This window comes from Mastacembelus armatus, chromosome 17, assembly GCF_900324485.2.
Source record: "Mastacembelus armatus chromosome 17, fMasArm1.2, whole genome shotgun sequence".
In the NCBI taxonomy this organism is placed as follows: Eukaryota; Metazoa; Chordata; class Actinopteri; order Synbranchiformes; family Mastacembelidae; genus Mastacembelus; species Mastacembelus armatus.
The window spans coordinates 23,042,972-23,059,909 of record NC_046649.1 but is presented as its reverse complement, the minus strand read 5'-3'; the positions used below and the strand labels follow the sequence as shown (position 1 = coordinate 23,059,909).

The 16,938-nt window shown below is 43.6% G+C and overlaps 1 protein-coding gene across 1 annotated transcript in view; it reads left to right on the top strand.

Annotated features, from left to right (window-relative positions):
- epdr1 (ependymin related 1) overlaps positions 1-16,610 on the top strand; it is a 30,102-nt gene extending 13,492 nt beyond the window's left edge. Inside the window, exon 4 of the transcript XR_003296076.2 lies at positions 16,559-16,610. The gene's annotated coding sequence lies outside the window, so the exon portion shown is untranslated. The remainder of the gene's footprint in view (positions 1-16,558) is intronic.
- Positions 16,611-16,938: the final 328 nt, after the last annotated feature.

Here is a 16,938-nt window from a genome sequence, read left to right as displayed (position 1 = left end):
GCCCCCAGGCTCCTGGGCGACCACCTCTGGTCCTCTATCAGAGCACAAACAATTACACATAATCAGTATTTACACATCCTGTAGCATGTCTGCAAGAGGATACTTGGTAGGTCCTGATCCGTAGTTTTTGTAGCTGTATGCCGAATTGGAAACCCCTTTGTTGGGAGCAAGTGGTATTTACAGTCACCTCTGTGCTTGCATAACAGACAATACTTAGCGTCGCTAGACACAGAATCAGCCAATGGAGAGCCATAGCTGGGAGTAAGGATCAGATGGTCTCTTCAGCAGCCAAGGGTTTTGATACCGGCTGACTTCCACCTTACTCGGCTCCTAGTGGCTGTAGTATCTTGCAGTGGCTCTGATGAATCCACGTAGGTCTCTCCTGAATCTTCACTGCAGTGGGAGTGGTCAGGATCACTGTATAGGGCCCCTCCCACTTGGGAGTGGACCAGGTCTTCCTCTTGATGACCTTTATCAGGACTTGGTCACCAGGTTTGACTCTCTGCACCTGTGGAGACAAAACATCTCTTGGCAGATTATTTGCACTCATGACTTCTCTGGTTTGCAACATCTTGCTCATCCATTCAGCTAGAGTAGTTTCTCCTTGAGGTTTTTCACACACATTTTCACAAATGGGAAGTGTAAAAGGTCTTCCATAAAGGATTTCAAATGGGGTCAGGCCTCTGTCTGTTGGCGTGACCCTCATATACATTTTCACTAGGGGGAGACATTCCACCCATGTCCTTCCCGTTTGCTCCATAGTTTTCCTCAGTCTCATCTTTATAGTGCCATTAGTTCTTTCTACCAGGCCTGCACTTTGGGGATGGTATGAACAGTGGTTTTTCAATTCAAACCCCAGATGTTTAGACATCTGCGTAACTACTTCATTTACAAAATGTGGACCATTATCACTGTAGACTCGCTGTGGGATTCCATGATCTGGGATAATGTTTTTGCACAGCGCTTTAGCCACTGTCAGTGCATCAGCACTTTTGCTGGGCACAATCTCAACCCACTTAGAGTATGCATCTATCAAAACAAGACAATACTTGTATGTCTGACATTGTGACAACTCTATGAAATCCATGTGAATAACTTGGAATGGATAGTCCGGATTGGGGAATCTCCCTCTCTTTGGTCTGAGATTTCCCTGTGGGTTATGCTTACAGCAAGTCAAACAGGATTTACAAAAATTTTTTGAGTAGTTATTAAAACCTGGTGCATGAAAATACTTTTCCACTGCATATACCATCCCTCCTGTTGACACATGGCAAGGCCCATGCGTCAAAATAGCTGCCGTATGATAGAGACTTCTAGGTAGGCAAAGTTTGTCTTTAATCTTAAAAAGATCTTGCTCAATTATGGCTCCTTCTTTGAGCCAAAGTTGCTGTTCAGCCGGTGGAGCTCTTTTCTGCATGTCTGAAAGTACTTCATGATCTATAGGCTGTTTCACTTCTTCCATGAGGTAAAGGTTACATTTTCCAAACTGTCCCTGCGCCGCTGCTTTTGCTATAGCATCCGCTCTATTGTTTCCTTTGGATATTGGATCTAATTTCCTCGTATGTGCGGCACATTCACAGACCGCAAGATGTTTTGGTAACATGACAGCTTGTAATAACTCCTGCAAGAGTGGAGCATGTCTAACTGACTGTCCTCCAGCTGTCTTCATTCCTCTGCGAGCCCATTGTGCAGCAAAAAAATGAAGAGTTGAAAAAGCATACTGGCTGTCTGTATAAATTGTAACACTCTTCCCCTCTGCTAGCCTACATGCTTGCGTTAAGGCTATTATTTCTGCAGCCTGTGCTGAGAAATGTGAAGGAAGTTGCCCTGCTGCACAGACATCCTGTAGTGACACTACAGCGAACCCACACATATTTTCTCCTTTGTCATTTTTAAAACAAGAACCATCTACAAACCACACGTCCCCTTCAGCTAAGGCTACATCCTTCAAATCACTACGGGGTTTACATGTCTCCTCAGTGTTTGTAATACAACAGTGTGGTGTGCCTTCCTCAGCCGTGGGCAATAGTGTAGATGGATTGAGTGTAGAGCATCTTTTTATAGTCAAATGTGGCTGGGACATTAGGAGCGCCATGACTGACAGATGTCTAGCTGGTGACAAAAATGACATTTTAGTTTCTGTCAGAAGTAAGTCAACTGAGTGTGGGACCAGCAATGTAAGTGAATGGAAAAGTATTACTTCTGAGGCTTTTACTGCCATTGCAGCGGCACACACAGCTCTGACACAGGCAGGCAAAGCACAAGCCACAGGATCCAGCCTCTTAGAATAATAGGCTACTGGCTTCTGCTTTCCTCCTGACAACTGAGTTAGCACCGAAGTCATGAACTTCCCTTTACAATCCACAGTTTGAACAAAGGGTTTACTATAATCTGGGAGACTCAAGACAGGTGTGGTCACTAACTGTGCTTTTAACTCACAGAAAGCCTTCTCACCTTCTGGAGTCCACTTTATTTCCTGCTTCATGGCCATCGGTGTTTCATAAATCAAGTCTAACAGCGGTTGTGTTACTTGAGCATAATCTGGAATCCACTGTCGACAGTAGTTACACAGCCCTAAGAATTGCATCATCTGTTGCTTAGTGATAGGCTTACAAGCTTGTTGAATAGCTGCTTTCCTGGATTCAGTCAGAGCTCTGCCTTCTGGTGTTAATTTATGACCCAGGAATACAACTTCAGAAGTAGCCCACTGTAGCTTTTTTGGAGATGCTTTGTTACCTGTTCTTTCTAAATGTTTGAACAGTGCTATCGCCGTGTCTTTGTTGTGCTGCTGAGTGTCTGATGTAATTAAAATATCGTCCACATAGGTCAAAATTTGGCTATGTGAAGGCACATGGAATGTAGATAAGCAATTTTCCAATTCTAATACAAATATAGTGGGGCTATCAACATAACCCTGTGGCAACCTGGTGTAGGTAAGTTTCTTTCCCTCAAAGGTGAACCCAAACCATCCCTGTGAGTCCGGATGTACTGGGATAGAGAAAAAAGCATTACTGAGATCCACAACCGTGAACCACTTCATCTCAGGTTTTATATGGTTCAACAAAGTGTGAGGATCTGGGACACACGGGGCCCTACTTTCAACTGCTTTATTTACTTCCCTTAAGTCTTGGATCATCCTCCAACTCCTCCCATCAGCTTTTTTCACTGGGAATATAGGGGTGTTACACTGAGCCTCTGGTGCCCTCACCAGGATCCCTGCATCAAGCATCTCTTGTACTACAGGCCTGATTCCCTGAAGCGCGTCTGGTTTAAGGGGATACTGCTTTATCCTAGGTCTATAGTCAGATTTAGGTTTAATAATAACTTCTGGAGCTGTAGTCATTAGGCCTACATCAGTTTTGCTTCGAGACCAGAAACTGTCAGGCACCTCAGCCAAACACGGATCTAACTCCTCCAGAAGTAACACTCATTCTCGGTCATCCTCCCCCATGTGAGCACGGGGAGTGGCCGTCACAACCCAATTTAAGTTTTTGTAAAAACAGCTTCCCACACTATTACTAAACCAGCCTCCTTCTTCTTCATGCCAATCACAAATACTCTCAGCTTTATTCAAAAACTGCTTTAACTCCTCCCAGTGCATATCATTCGTCTTAGACACTGACAAGTGAGGATTAGGTGACCATCCCATCAAGAGGCGCTTAGCTTCTGGAGGAAGACTAACAGAGCAGACTGCCTTTCCTTTCCTATCAGTATAAAGGGTCTTAAGCGTTATTCTCTGTGGCCCTAACTTCTCAAACTTCCGTACATAGTCAAAATCTGGACCTGGGGTGTGTTTATAATAGAGGGTGACATGCATCTGCTCTGGGGAGAGGCTTTCTGAGTGTGGTGGTTGAGGATCAGGCAGCAGGCGCAGGAGCTGCTCTCCTGTGCGTCCAGGGTCAGGCATGGGCAGATCTAGGGACCACCAGTAATGTGGTGCCCCTTGTTTCAGCACTACATAAGAGGGGATCTCCTCCCCTGGGCCTATGGCTGCCATCCCGTTAGTAGTAGGCACTAGGGATATTTTTAACTTACTCAACAGATCTCTGCCCAATAAATTCACAGGACAGTTAGGACACAAAACTGCCATTACCTTTTCCTGAAAGCCAGATGCCTCATCCTCAATCACAAAACTTTGGGAGAAACTGCAAGGGGTGACCTGTCCATTTGCTGATTTTACAAAAATATTTTTATCACCTCTTGTCACGCCAGGAACTTTATCCCTCAAGACTGTTCTGTCTGCTCCTGTGTCACACAAAAACTTTATTTTCACTCCATTAATTTTTAGCATTCTAATGGGCATTACCTTATTCCCTTCTGCACTATAATAAGTGTCTACAATTTCTTCAAGGTCCAGCATTTCATCTACAGTAGGGCCTAGTCATGCTTGGGGGTTAAAGGGTCCTGGTCTCCTATACTCTTCTGATCGTCTGCCTTCATCTCTCCCTGAGCTCTGGTTCTGCTCATCACAATCACGGGCAAAGTGTCCTGGTCTACCGCAATTATAGCATACATCATCCTTCCATTTCCTATTTCCAAAGCCTCTTCCTGAGCTCCCTCTACCTCTGCCTCTGAATCCTCTCCTGTTGTACTGTGAAGGACCTCCTCTCCCCCTGTCACCCATGACATCCAGTAGTGCAAACACTGCAGCTTTTGATTGTTGTTCTGATTTATGTTTCTGTAAGTCTTGGGCATGCTGTGCATAATTCATTATTTGAGTCACTCCATCTGTGGGTGTATTAATATTTAGCTTTCGGATGTGGTGAGTGATGGACGGAAGAAACCCACTCAGCAAGGCCTGTTTCAGTTGTTGCTGATAGGGGGAAGCGACAGTGTCAGAGGGGTCCAAACCACTGTTTGCTTTAAACACTTCCTCTAGCTGTCCTCTATAGTCCTGCACATCCTCACCTTCTTTCTGTTTACATTGGGCAATAGCTTGGTAATCAGGAGGTTTAACAAATGCATTTTTTACTCTATCTGTCAGTAATGCAACTTGGTTGTCTAAGACTGGGTCTCCGGGGGCCAAAACCTCCCCCGCCGGAGTCCGCCCTGTATATCCTCCCCTCACTCCTCCATATCTGTGTCCTAAAGCTTTCCTGCACACTGAGTCAATCTCCTGCCCGTCCAAATTGTAAGTTTGTCTAAGTTGTTGCAGATTTACAATCCATTGACGAACATTAGCGAAGGGGTCCCCTAGCCCTTTTACTGCATCCTCTAGCTCCTTACAAGACCACGGTCTCCTTACCAGGAGAAGGGGCCTGTTATCATTCCCTACTCCAAAATGAGGGTTAGGCACTTCTATGGCTGGAAAGATGCTGGCTGGGTCAGTCAATGGTGGCCAGGGCGGCGGATCAGGACGGGGCCCCATCCTTGACCCATCGCCCTGGAGGTCCCTAAACGGACTTAATTTTGACATGGCCTCTGCCAGTCCTTGTACCTCATCACTTAAAGGACCATACAGATTTCCTGATCTAGTGTGGCTAGGACTGATTAGAGCAGGTCCAGCCGTAGGAGGCGGGGCCGCAGCTGTCCTCGCTGCCCCCGTCACAGGTGCGGCAGCCGCTGCAGCAGCCGTAGCAGCCGCAGCCGCTGCTTCTTCTTGTTGAATTAATGCTTGTGGACGCCCTACAAAATCAGCTGGGTCCTCTTGGAGGGCTGCTATGAGGGACTTTTTATCTCTTCTCTTCTGCCTTCTCTTCTCAGCTTGCTCTTGCCACTTTACTGCCTCAATAAGCTGCAATTTAAATTTATCAATTTTCCTAGGTTCTACTATGGCCATTTCTGCTTTTAACTGAGTTACCAATTTATCGCATGCGCAGGTTTCCAATTTTCCAGGAAACTCATACTTTTTCTTCCATTCTCCTAAATATCTCGCTGATCCGGGAGAATAAGTGTTCATAAATTTAGGATCCCCCATTAATTGGGGTTTACTGTTCCCCTTTCCCATAGTTGCAACTTTGGCACAAGCAAACGATCAGTCACAACAGCGCGGGGATCGTCCACTGTATCAAGCTTCTACAGGTACTAATTACCTGCGGATACAGCCGTCCACCACACTCAACTTTTCAATTTTTACTTGTGCCCAACAAAATACACAGTTTTAATAGGTAGTGACACTGCTCTATTCAGCCGACAATAGTCCGTCAACTACCATCAGTCACACGCTCTCATTCACTCACACGTGTTTCAGTATCCCTGATACTTTCTTTTCGTCCCTGACGAATAGCGCTTTTACTTTTCAAGTGTCCCTGACACTACTATGTCCCTGACATAGGTTTCGTCCCTGACGAACTTACAGCTGCTTTCTAGTGTCCCTGACACTGCTATGTCCCTGACATAGGTTTCGTCCCTGACGAACTCTGCAGCTGCTCTCTAGTGTCCCTGACACTGCTATGTCCCAGACATAGAAGTCAACGCAGCTCACCTATTTCTGCAAATACGTCTCTTGTCCGGCCTCCGTCAAGCAGCAGAAGTGAAGAGGATCTTTTCAGGCGAGCAGACACCGACCTCCCGTCGAATTCACGAGGGTGGATTTTTCTCGGTCCCCTATGGGACCGACTGCGCGCAGTTTTCCAGCGTCCTCGTCCTCCTCTTCACCGTTGATGCTGTATTGGAAACCGGGCGGAAACACCAATAAATGTTGGTTCTAATCAAACATTTAAACAGAGACTTTCTTTTCTTTGTTCTAGGTTGAGCTCGTGACTGTTAGGAGATGCAAACTTGTTGCTTATCTCCGGCTGCAGCCCCGAGCCCGCTCAGAACACTTTAATTTATATCTGGAGGTGGTTACATGGGTTCCAGGCACCGTCTCACTTTACACAACAGGGGAAAGTTGAAACATAGGTTAACTTCAGAGTTCATACAGAGTTCACATCCATACATTTACATGTCTTGGTGATTTGCACAGAAAACCTGGGTTTCCTCAACTATGACATGCCTGGTTACACCCTTTACATAAATCTGTCTGCAAAATGACAATTCTCATAACACAGTTAGCAATTTACAATGCCCTTATTCTAACAAATTGTTCAGAATGCACTATTGTATCATATTAATATTCTGGAGACATTGGGGCCATTTTGATAGATTTCATATCAGTATTGGATGTTATCAGTCACAAGCTAGTACTTGAAAAACAAGTTTTATGGTTTGAAACCATCTGCAGTTGCCTGGGTCAAACATTATTTAAAAAGTAGATCACAAAGGGTTTTCTTTAATGGTATTTTGTGTGATAGTGTCTGTGAACTGTGGCGTTCCTCTGGGAACCAGTTTTGGTCCATTAATCTTTTTTTTTTTTTTTTTATAAACGACTTTCCTTTGGTTTTAAGACAAGCAAAACTAGTTGTGTGCAGATGACACAGCTATGTATGCTTCCACTATATCATCTGCTACCTTGACTGAAATTCTCAACAAGGAATTAAAAGCATTTTTAAAGTGGATTATAAAGAACGAACTGATTATCAGTGTATTGGAGACAAAAAATATTATACTTGTGCAAAACCTTAAAGTGTTTGTAAATAATACACCTATAGAACAAGTGGAAAATGTTAAACTGCTGGGCATACACACTGAGTAAATTATCTTTGTCAGTGCATATTGATAATATGGTCCAAAACATGGGCAATGCATTAGCTGTGGTGAGAAGATGCAGCAGATACTTAACATTAAGTTTAGTTAAACTTATAATAGGCAATCTGATAATTTCACAGCGAGACTGTTGCCAGTTGATTTGGGTAAATGCTGGAAAGAAAGATTTAAACACACTTCAGTTGGTTCAAAATTAAGCTGCTAGATTAGCTTTACATTTTTCATGCCGCAGTAGTGTCAATAGGATGTGTGGTATACTGGCACTGGAAAAATACCGTTGTATGTATAATATTTCAAATGGTACAATACCCTAATTTTGCTCAGTTCGATATTTCATTTTCTGCTGAAGTTCACCACAGTGTTACCCAAACTGACACGAAACTGTCAAGCGTGAAAAGGAAAATGGATCTAACAGGTGAAACTCACTCTTCACGTCAGAAATGAATAAATAACAGGGGGCTGCTGGTGGCGTAGCGGTAGTGTACCAGTCCATATACGCAGGAGATGCTGGGTCGACTCCTGAGCTGGCCATCATGCATGCATGCCTGCATGTCTTCCCCTCCTCTCTACTCCAGTTTCCTGTCAAAAATAAAGGCAAAAACCGCCCAAAAAATAATCTTAAAAAAAAGAAATTATTAAATAATATTCGTAGAAGTGAAATATGACATTACTTTGAAAGAGGTGAACCAACTGATCTTAAATCACCAGTCTACAAGCGCTGCTGCAGTAGTGTCAATAGGATGCTTCCATCGGTCCTCTCATGGTTCACCTCCTACCTCTCTGACTGCACCCAGTCCGTCCATCTCCAGAATTTCCACTCCCAGCCCTCTACTGTCAGTTGTGGCGTGCCTCAGGGCTCTGTCCTGGGGCCCCTCCTCTTTATTATATATCTCCTTCCTCTCGGTAATATCTTTAGGCAACATAACATCAATTTCCACTGTTATGCAGACGACACCCAGCTCTACCTCTCTGCTGCTCCATCTTCTACCCTCCCCCCTCCCTCCCTCCTTACCTGCTTACATAATATCAAATCCTGGTTCACCCATAACTTTTTGAAACTCAACCCCAATAAAACTGAAATTGTCCTCGTGGGCACCAGATCCACCCTTTCTAAAACCAGCACCTTCTCCATTCAAATTGACAACAATACTGTCCTCCCCTCCCCCCAAGTTAAAAGCCTGGGTGTCATCCTAGACGGTACTCTCTCATTCTCACTCAGCATATCAATACCACTACCCGGTCGTCGGCCTACTTCCATCTTCGTAACATAAACCGCATCCGTTCTTCACTCACCACCGATAGCACGGCCATACTCGTTAATGCCTTTGTCACCTCTCGTTTGGATTACTGTAACTCACTCCTCACTGGTCTACCTCTCAAATCACTTCACAAACTCCAACTTGTCCAGAACTCTGCTGCCCGAATCATCACCAGAACTCCATCCTCACATCATATCACCCCTGTCCTTAAACAACTTCACTGGCTCCCTGTGTCCTTCCGTATAAACTATAAAATCCTCCTTCTCATCTACAAAGCCCTCCACTCTATTGCCCCACCATACATCACTGATCTACTTCATATCTTTTCTCCGCCTCGTATTCTCCGCTCCTCCAGTTCCACTCTCTTCTACAGCGCGCCTGGCCACCATGGGCGCTAGATCCTTCAGCCACACTGCGCCCCGCCTTTGGAACATTCTCCCTCATCGCATCCGGTCGTCTCCGGACTTATCAACTTTTAAATCATCACTCAAAACGTATCTGTTCCGTATAGTGTTTTCCACCTAACTCTCTCAACTTCTCAAAGCAGCCCGTGATGTTCTACCACCCTCCGCCTATTTCATATTGTTTCATATTGTTTCATATTTGTTGGTCTGTCATCTGGGTTTCTGTGTTTCAATTTACTCTTACTGTACATCACCCACTTCCTAGAAACTCTACACTTTTTCCTTTACATTTTGGCCCTCTGTTTATGTATAGTTGTTATAATGTCCTATAACTTATGTTATAGTTGTTTTAATGCACTCTATGTATTTCATGCTGTATGCTTCCTTTTTCTCTCTGTAAGGTGACCTTGAGACTTTGAAAGGTGCCATGAAATAAAATGTATTATTATTATTATTATTATTATTATTATTATTATTATTATTATAAGTCATGTGCTGCCACAGGAGGCAACACATCAAATCTTAGCAAACATTTGTCACTCTCATCCTGATTTGTTCAAGGAGTTAAAAGATCAACAGGTGAGTCTCTTTCAACTGATTTAATTTAGACTTTTATTTTAAAGAGATCATTAATATTATTTTTAGTATTAGTAATAGTGATGAAGGGCATATTACTGTTGTGACGACCACTAAAGGGAAGCAGCTGAGTGAGTGAGAGAGAATTATAAATATTACTAATGTGCACATTAGAATAAAACTATAATAAAGCTACATACAGTGGGTACGGAAAGTATTCAGACCCCTTTAAATTTTTCACTCTTTGTGTCATTGCAGCCATTTGCCAAAATCAAAAAAGTTCATTTTATTTCTCATTAATGTACACTCAGCACCCCATCTTGACAGAAAAAAACAGAAATGTAGAAATTTTTGCAAATTTATTAAAAAAGAAAAACTGAAATATCACATGGTCATAAGTATTCAGACCCTGTGCTCAGAATTGAGTAGAAGCACCCTTTTGAGCTAGTACAGCCATGAGTCTTCTTGGGAATGATGCAACAGGTTTTTCACACCTGGATTTGGGGATCCTCTGCCATTCTTCCTTGCAGATCCTCTCCAGTTCTGTCAGGCTGGATGGTGAACGTTGGTGGACAGCCATTTTCAGGTCTCTCCAGAGATGCTCAATTGGGTTTAGGTCAGGGCTCTGGCTGGGCCAGTCAAGAACGGTCACAGAGTTGTTCCGAAGCCACTCCTTTGTTATTTTAGCTGTGTGCTTAGGGTCATTGTCCTGTTGAAAGGTGAACCTTTGGCCCAGTCTGAGGTCCTGAGCACTCTGGAAGAGGTTTTCTTCCAGGATATCTCTGTACTTGGCCACATTCATCTTTCCTTCAGTTGCAACCAGTCGTCCTGTCCCTGCAGCTGAAAAACACCCCCACAACATGATGCTCCCACCACCATGTTTCACTGTAGGGATTGTACTGGGCAGGTGATGAGCAGTGCCTGGTTTTCTCCACACATACCGCTTAGAATTAACGCCAAAAAGTTCAATCTTGGTCTCATCAGACCAGAGAATCTTATTTCTCATAGTCTGGGAGTCCTTCATGTGTTTTTTGGCAAACTCTATGCAGGCTTTCATGTGTCTTGCACTGAGGAGAGGCTTCCGTCGGGCCACTCTGCCATAAAGCCCCGACTGGTGGAGGGCTGCAGTGATAGTTGACTTTGTGGAACTTTCTCCCATCTTCCTACTGCATCTCTGGAGCTCAGCCACAGTGATCTTTGGGTTCTTCTTTACCTCTCTCACCAAGGCTCTTCTGCCACGATTGCACAGTGTGGCTAGGCGGCCAGGTCTAGGAAGAGTTCTGGTCGTCCCAAACTTTTTCCATTTGAGGATTATGGAGGCCACTGTGCTCTTAGGAACCTTGAGTGCTGCAGAAATTCTTTTGTAACCTTGGCCAGATCTGTGCCTTGCCACAATTCTGTCTCTGAGCTCCTTGGGCAGTTCCTTCGACCTCATGATTCTCATTTGCTCTGACATGCACTGTGACCTGTAAGGTCTTATATAGACAGGTGTGTGCCTTTCCTAATCAAGTCCAATCAGTTTAATTAAACACAGCTGGACTCCAATGAAGGAGCAGAACCATCTCAAGGAGGATCAGAAGAAATGGACAGCATGTGAGTTAAATATGAGTATCACTGCAAAGGGTCTGAATACTTATGACCATGCAATATTTCAGTTTTTCTTTTTTAATAAATTTGCAAAAATTTCTACATTTCTGTTTTTTTTCTGTCAAGATGGGGTGCTGAGTGTACATTAATGAGAAATAAAATGAACTTTTTTGATTGTGGCAAATGGCTGCAATGACACAAAGAGTGAAAAATTTAAAAGGGTCTGAATACTTTCCGTACCCACTGTATGTCAGTTTTATAGCTTTTGTGTTTTTAGTATCAACCAATAAATATAAAAATACACCAATACATGTTTACCAGGTTAACATTGTGCATTACACTAATATGAACACAAACACTGAAAATAACCAAGAGTAATGCCAATGTGGATGCATGACAGCTAATGTTTTACATGTAAATGTAATTATTTCCTTCTTTTGACAGCCAGAGGAAGGAACAAAAAAAAACAACTTCAAGCCAGCCTACTATTTCAAAGGTACTGTCAGTGACAAGAAAGTATGAATGAAGCAAAAAGACAAAAAAACAGGGTCGTATTTGCATAATGCAACCACAGGGGGAAACAATCCAGTGTCTTCATGTGCCAGTCCCAAGCCTGGGTAAATGCAGAGGGTTGTGTCAGGAAGGGCATCCGACGTAAAATTTCAGCCAAATCAAACATGCGAATCACAAATATCACTTCCATACTGGATCGGTCGCAGCTCGGGTTAACAGGCAGTTGGTCCTGATGACATACCTGTGGAGGTATGGAAGTGTTTAGGAGAGGTGGCAGTAGAGTTTTTGACTGGGCTACTTAACAAGATCTTGGAGAGTGAGATGATGCCTGAGGAATAGAGGAGAAGGGTACTGTTGCCTATCGTTAAGAACAAGGGAGACGTGCAGAGTGGTGGAAACTACAGAGTAATAAAGCTGATGAGTCACACAATGAAGTTATGGGAAAGAGTAGTGGAGGCTAGGCTGAGGTCAGAAGTGAGCATTTGTGAGCAGCAGTATGGTTTCATGCCAAGAAAGAGAACCACAGATACAATATTTGCTTTGAGAATGCTGATGGAGAAGTACAGAGAAGGCCAGAAGGAGCTGCTGTGTTTTTGTAGATTTGGAAAAAGCGTATGACAGGGTGCCGAGAGAGGAGCTGTGGTTTTGTATGAGGAAGTCTGGAGTGACAGAGAAGTATGTTCGAGTGGTGCAGGGCATGTATGAGAACTGTAAGAATCAGAATCAGAATCAGAATGAGCTTTATTGCCAAGTGTGTGCACACACACACACACAAGGAATTTGTTTAGGTACGGGGGGGGTACTTCAGTGCAAACAGACATAAATGCAAATGCTACAAAGGATCAAACAATAAACATAAATGCTACATAAACAAATGCTACAAAAAACTAAAGAAAAATGCACAGATAACTTGAAGACAGAAGTAAGGGGAACTAATTGGTGTGCAAAGAGCAAGAAGGTGCCAGTGACATAGTGCAGGTGGTAGGAGGGAATGGTGGAGAGCTATGAGTTTAAGAGTTGGATGGCCTGAGGGAAGAAGCTTCCTTTGCGCCGGGCTATCTTGATGTTTGGAGCTCTGAAGCGCCGGCCAGAGGGTAAGAGCTGAAAGAGGTGGTGGCTCGGGTGGGTGGCATCCAGAGTGATTTTCTGAGCTCTTTTCCTCACTCTGGAGATGAACAGGTCTTGGAGGGTGAGTTGGGGAACACCGATGATCTTCTCACTCTGGAGATGAACAGGTCTTGGAGGGTGAGTTGGGGAACACCGATGATCTTCTCAGCAGTCCGAACTGTCCTCTGAAGTCTTCGGATGTCTGATTTAGAGGCAGAGCTAAACTAGACAGTGATGGAGGAGCACAGGACAGACTCGATGACCACTGAGTAGAACTGGGTCAGCAGCGTCTGTGGAAGGTTGAACTTCTTCAGCTGGCGCAGGAAGTGCAACCTCTGCTGGGCCTTCTTCATGATGGCGTCGATGTAGAAGTTCCACTTCAGGTCCTGAGAGATGGTGGTGCCCAGGAACCTGAATGACTCCACTAGTGCCACAGTGCTGTTCATGATGGTGAGAGGGGGGTGGGTGGGGGCATTTCTCCTGAAGTCCACAACCATCTCCACTGTTTTGAGCGTGTTTTGGTGCTTTCCTTCTCTTCTGCTTCCTGAAGAGCCGACACACATCGTCCACACTGGTCTGAAATATAGCAGGGGGGTTAACCCTCTGGGGTCGACGCACGCGCCGGCGCGTTTTGACGCATCTTTTTCTGATAAGGCCGGAACAAACTTAAATTACTCCGTCAATTCTGATCGTACAGATAAAAGAAGTATATCATTCAAATCTGTAAACGGTCTAGTTTTAGTGGTATACCATCATAATAACAACAAAACATTGTGCTTTTTTTTAAATAAAGAAAGCCGACAGGGTGCGCTCTCGGACTTTTCTGTCTCTGCCATTTCTCTTCACAGACGCGTAAATAAAACCACCAGAATCTCAGCGAATACTTGGCTCATAAAAATAAGAATTATATGGCTAGAAAGCTTGAAATGTTTTCTTTTGAGTGAAACAATTCAAGTCAAAAACAAATCATCACTTTTTATTTAATCCGTATGAACGTAAGGAGAAGTCCGTTTTTTCCTGTCTCACCTCATTACAGGTAATGCGGTCCCGCCTTGTACACTGTCCACTGTTCACATGTAAATAATCTCAGGTGAACCAGGTAAATATGTGCACGCCCCCGAGAAATGACACAAAATATCAAACTTCATCATAGAATTTACTCACTTTTTCGGCGCGTTTGGATGATGGCGCGTTACGCACGTGAAGCGGCGCTCCTTACATTCCACACAGAGACAAATAGTTTAGCTTGTCCTCAGAGTAAAAACACTGATTTTAACTCAAATGAGGATCGTTTGGCTCCTCATTGTGTTGTATTGTACAGCACTAATCCGTCCCATCTACATTGACTGAAAGGCTCATTATGCGCGGCTTTGTCTGGACGTTCAGTGCGTCTTTTGTGTTCTCAGGTAAATCACATGACTATTCATCCTCAGACACACCCTCTTGCATATGGCCTTTCTGGACAAAAAGTGTCTTAGAAAATTTAAATCAGTGTATTGTTTACTGTGAATGTGTGAACAAGATGACATTCACAGCACTCTGAAGTAAACACTTTAGCCTACAACATGCTGGTCTCCAAAGTCTTGTGAACCAATGTTCTGTTTGTGTTTTATGGTCTTATTTCAGTGAGTAAAAAATTGTAGTTTTTCACTAGCCATGCATAAACACTTTTTTCTCAAAAGCACTATCATGTATAAACTTGCTGCTCACATATTATTGTAGCCAATTTTGTGCTGATTACAGTGTTATCAGACTTTAGACATTAATATGTTTAAAAAACACTGAAAAAAGCACAAATGTCAGGACATGTCAAAATTTGTCCAGGCCCCAAAAACCCCCTCAGACCCCAGAGGGTTAATGGTTGAAGGTGTTAAAGGTCGCTCTGGAAGACAATCAGAGCGGGTGGGGGGTGATTAAAATCTGCAATAGAACTCATTCAGATCAGTGGTGAGGTGTGCTGTAGGGGTAACAGAGGAGTTCAAGGTGGAGGTGGGACTGCACCAAAAATGGGATTTGAGCCCCTTCTTGTTTGCTGTGGTGATGGACAGGCTGACAGATGAGGTTAGACAGGAATCTCCGTGGACCATGATGTTTGCAGATGACATTGTCATCTGTAGTGAGAGCAGGGAGCAGGTGGAGGAAAATGTAGAGAGGTGGAGGTTTGCTCTGGAAAGGAGAGGAATGAAGGTTAGCCGCAGTAAAACAGAGTACATGTGTGTAAATGAGAGGGACTCAAGTAGAACGGTGAGGTTACAAGGAGTAGAGGTGAAGAAGGTGGAGGATTTTAAGTACCTAGGGTCAACAGTCCAGGGCAACGGAGAGTGTGGAAAAGAAGTGAAGAGACGTGTACAAGCAGGTTGGAACGGGTGGAGGAACGTGTCAGGTGTGATGTGTGACAAAAGAGTGTCAGCAAGAATGAAAGGAAAGGTGGACAAGACAGTGGTGAGACCAGCAATGTTGGAGAAAAAGCCAGGGAAGCCAGATTGAGATGGTTTGGACATGTTCAGAGGAGGGACAGTGAATACAATGGTAAAAGGATGCTGAGGTTAGAGCTGCCAGGAAGGAGGCCTAGAGGAAGACCAAAGAGGAGGTTCTTGGATGTAGTGAAGGAGGACATGAGGATAGTTGGTGTGGCTGAGGAGGATTCAGAGGATAGGGTTAAATGGAGGCAGATGATTCTCTGTGGCGACCCCTGAAGGGAGCAGCCCAAAGGAGAAGAAGAAGGACCGTATTTGCATGGACCAAATTCCCATTTCAGGTGTTGATAAAACAGGTTTCAGAAACCTTGTAGAACAGCTTGACAAAAGCTATGAGATGCCAAAGAGAAAACACTTCTCTGAGACAGAGATTCCCACTTTGTACATTGAATCGAGGTCTGTGCTTGAATCACAACTGTCCAGCCAGCCTTTCTTTGCTTGTACGACAGACCTTGGGACGAGTCGAACAGTGGACTCGTATATGGCTGTTACAATTCACTTCATTAGTGACTCTTGGGGGTAGTAGTATTAGTAGTAGAGTTCTTTTTAATATAACTATTACTATTTGTGGTAGAATTAAATGTGACATTAATAGCTATATGTAGAGGCGTTTGTAGCAGTATTTAAAAAGCATGGCCTTTTCTCTATTTGACATTGAAGTTGGCCACCACTTTCACCAAATAAAATGACAAAGCCTCACCAGTTCAGCTGTTTCTAATTCGTGTTAATTCTTTGATAACAGGCCTTCAAGGGGGCGGAGTTGAATCATGAATACTAATGTGGTAGGACCTTTTTTTTAAAGCAATATTCTTTAGACCAGTGGTCACCAACCTTTTCTCTGTCAAATTTTCATGTCAGACAAAAGGCAAAGATGTTCCGTATCTTTTAGAAGTTTAAAAAATTAAATCCTATACAGAAGATCAATTGGTTTCTGAAGGGCTTTTCGAGCATAGATCTAAAAATAGGCCTCAGGTTTAAAGGGTTACCCTAACAGCATTCTTAGTCCAAAGTCCCTCCCTTGTTCTACAATGAGCAGTACAGTCTTCATGTTGTGTCCCTTACAGGTGCAGCACCACCCGACTGTTTACTTCAGGTTCTATCAAATTTGGCCCATTTCATTTTTCACTGTGAGCAGTTCTTAGTCTGTGCTACACAGATTTCACAGTTTGGATACAGAAACAAAATGGTGTCAGCTAAATATAATGCACCATAAATTAAACAGGGAGTGATTTTGGACACAGTGTTTGTCAAGTGTTTTCTAGAGCTGTTTATTAATTTGCTGCTAATTTACTGAAACTGTTTCAAGGACCAGTGAACCTGCAGCCTAACAAGCTAGCTCACAGATAATAACACCATCTGGTTTGACTCACCATCCTAAATATTGATTAAAGATTGTTTTTAGTTTATTTGAGATCCAGGTGTTACATT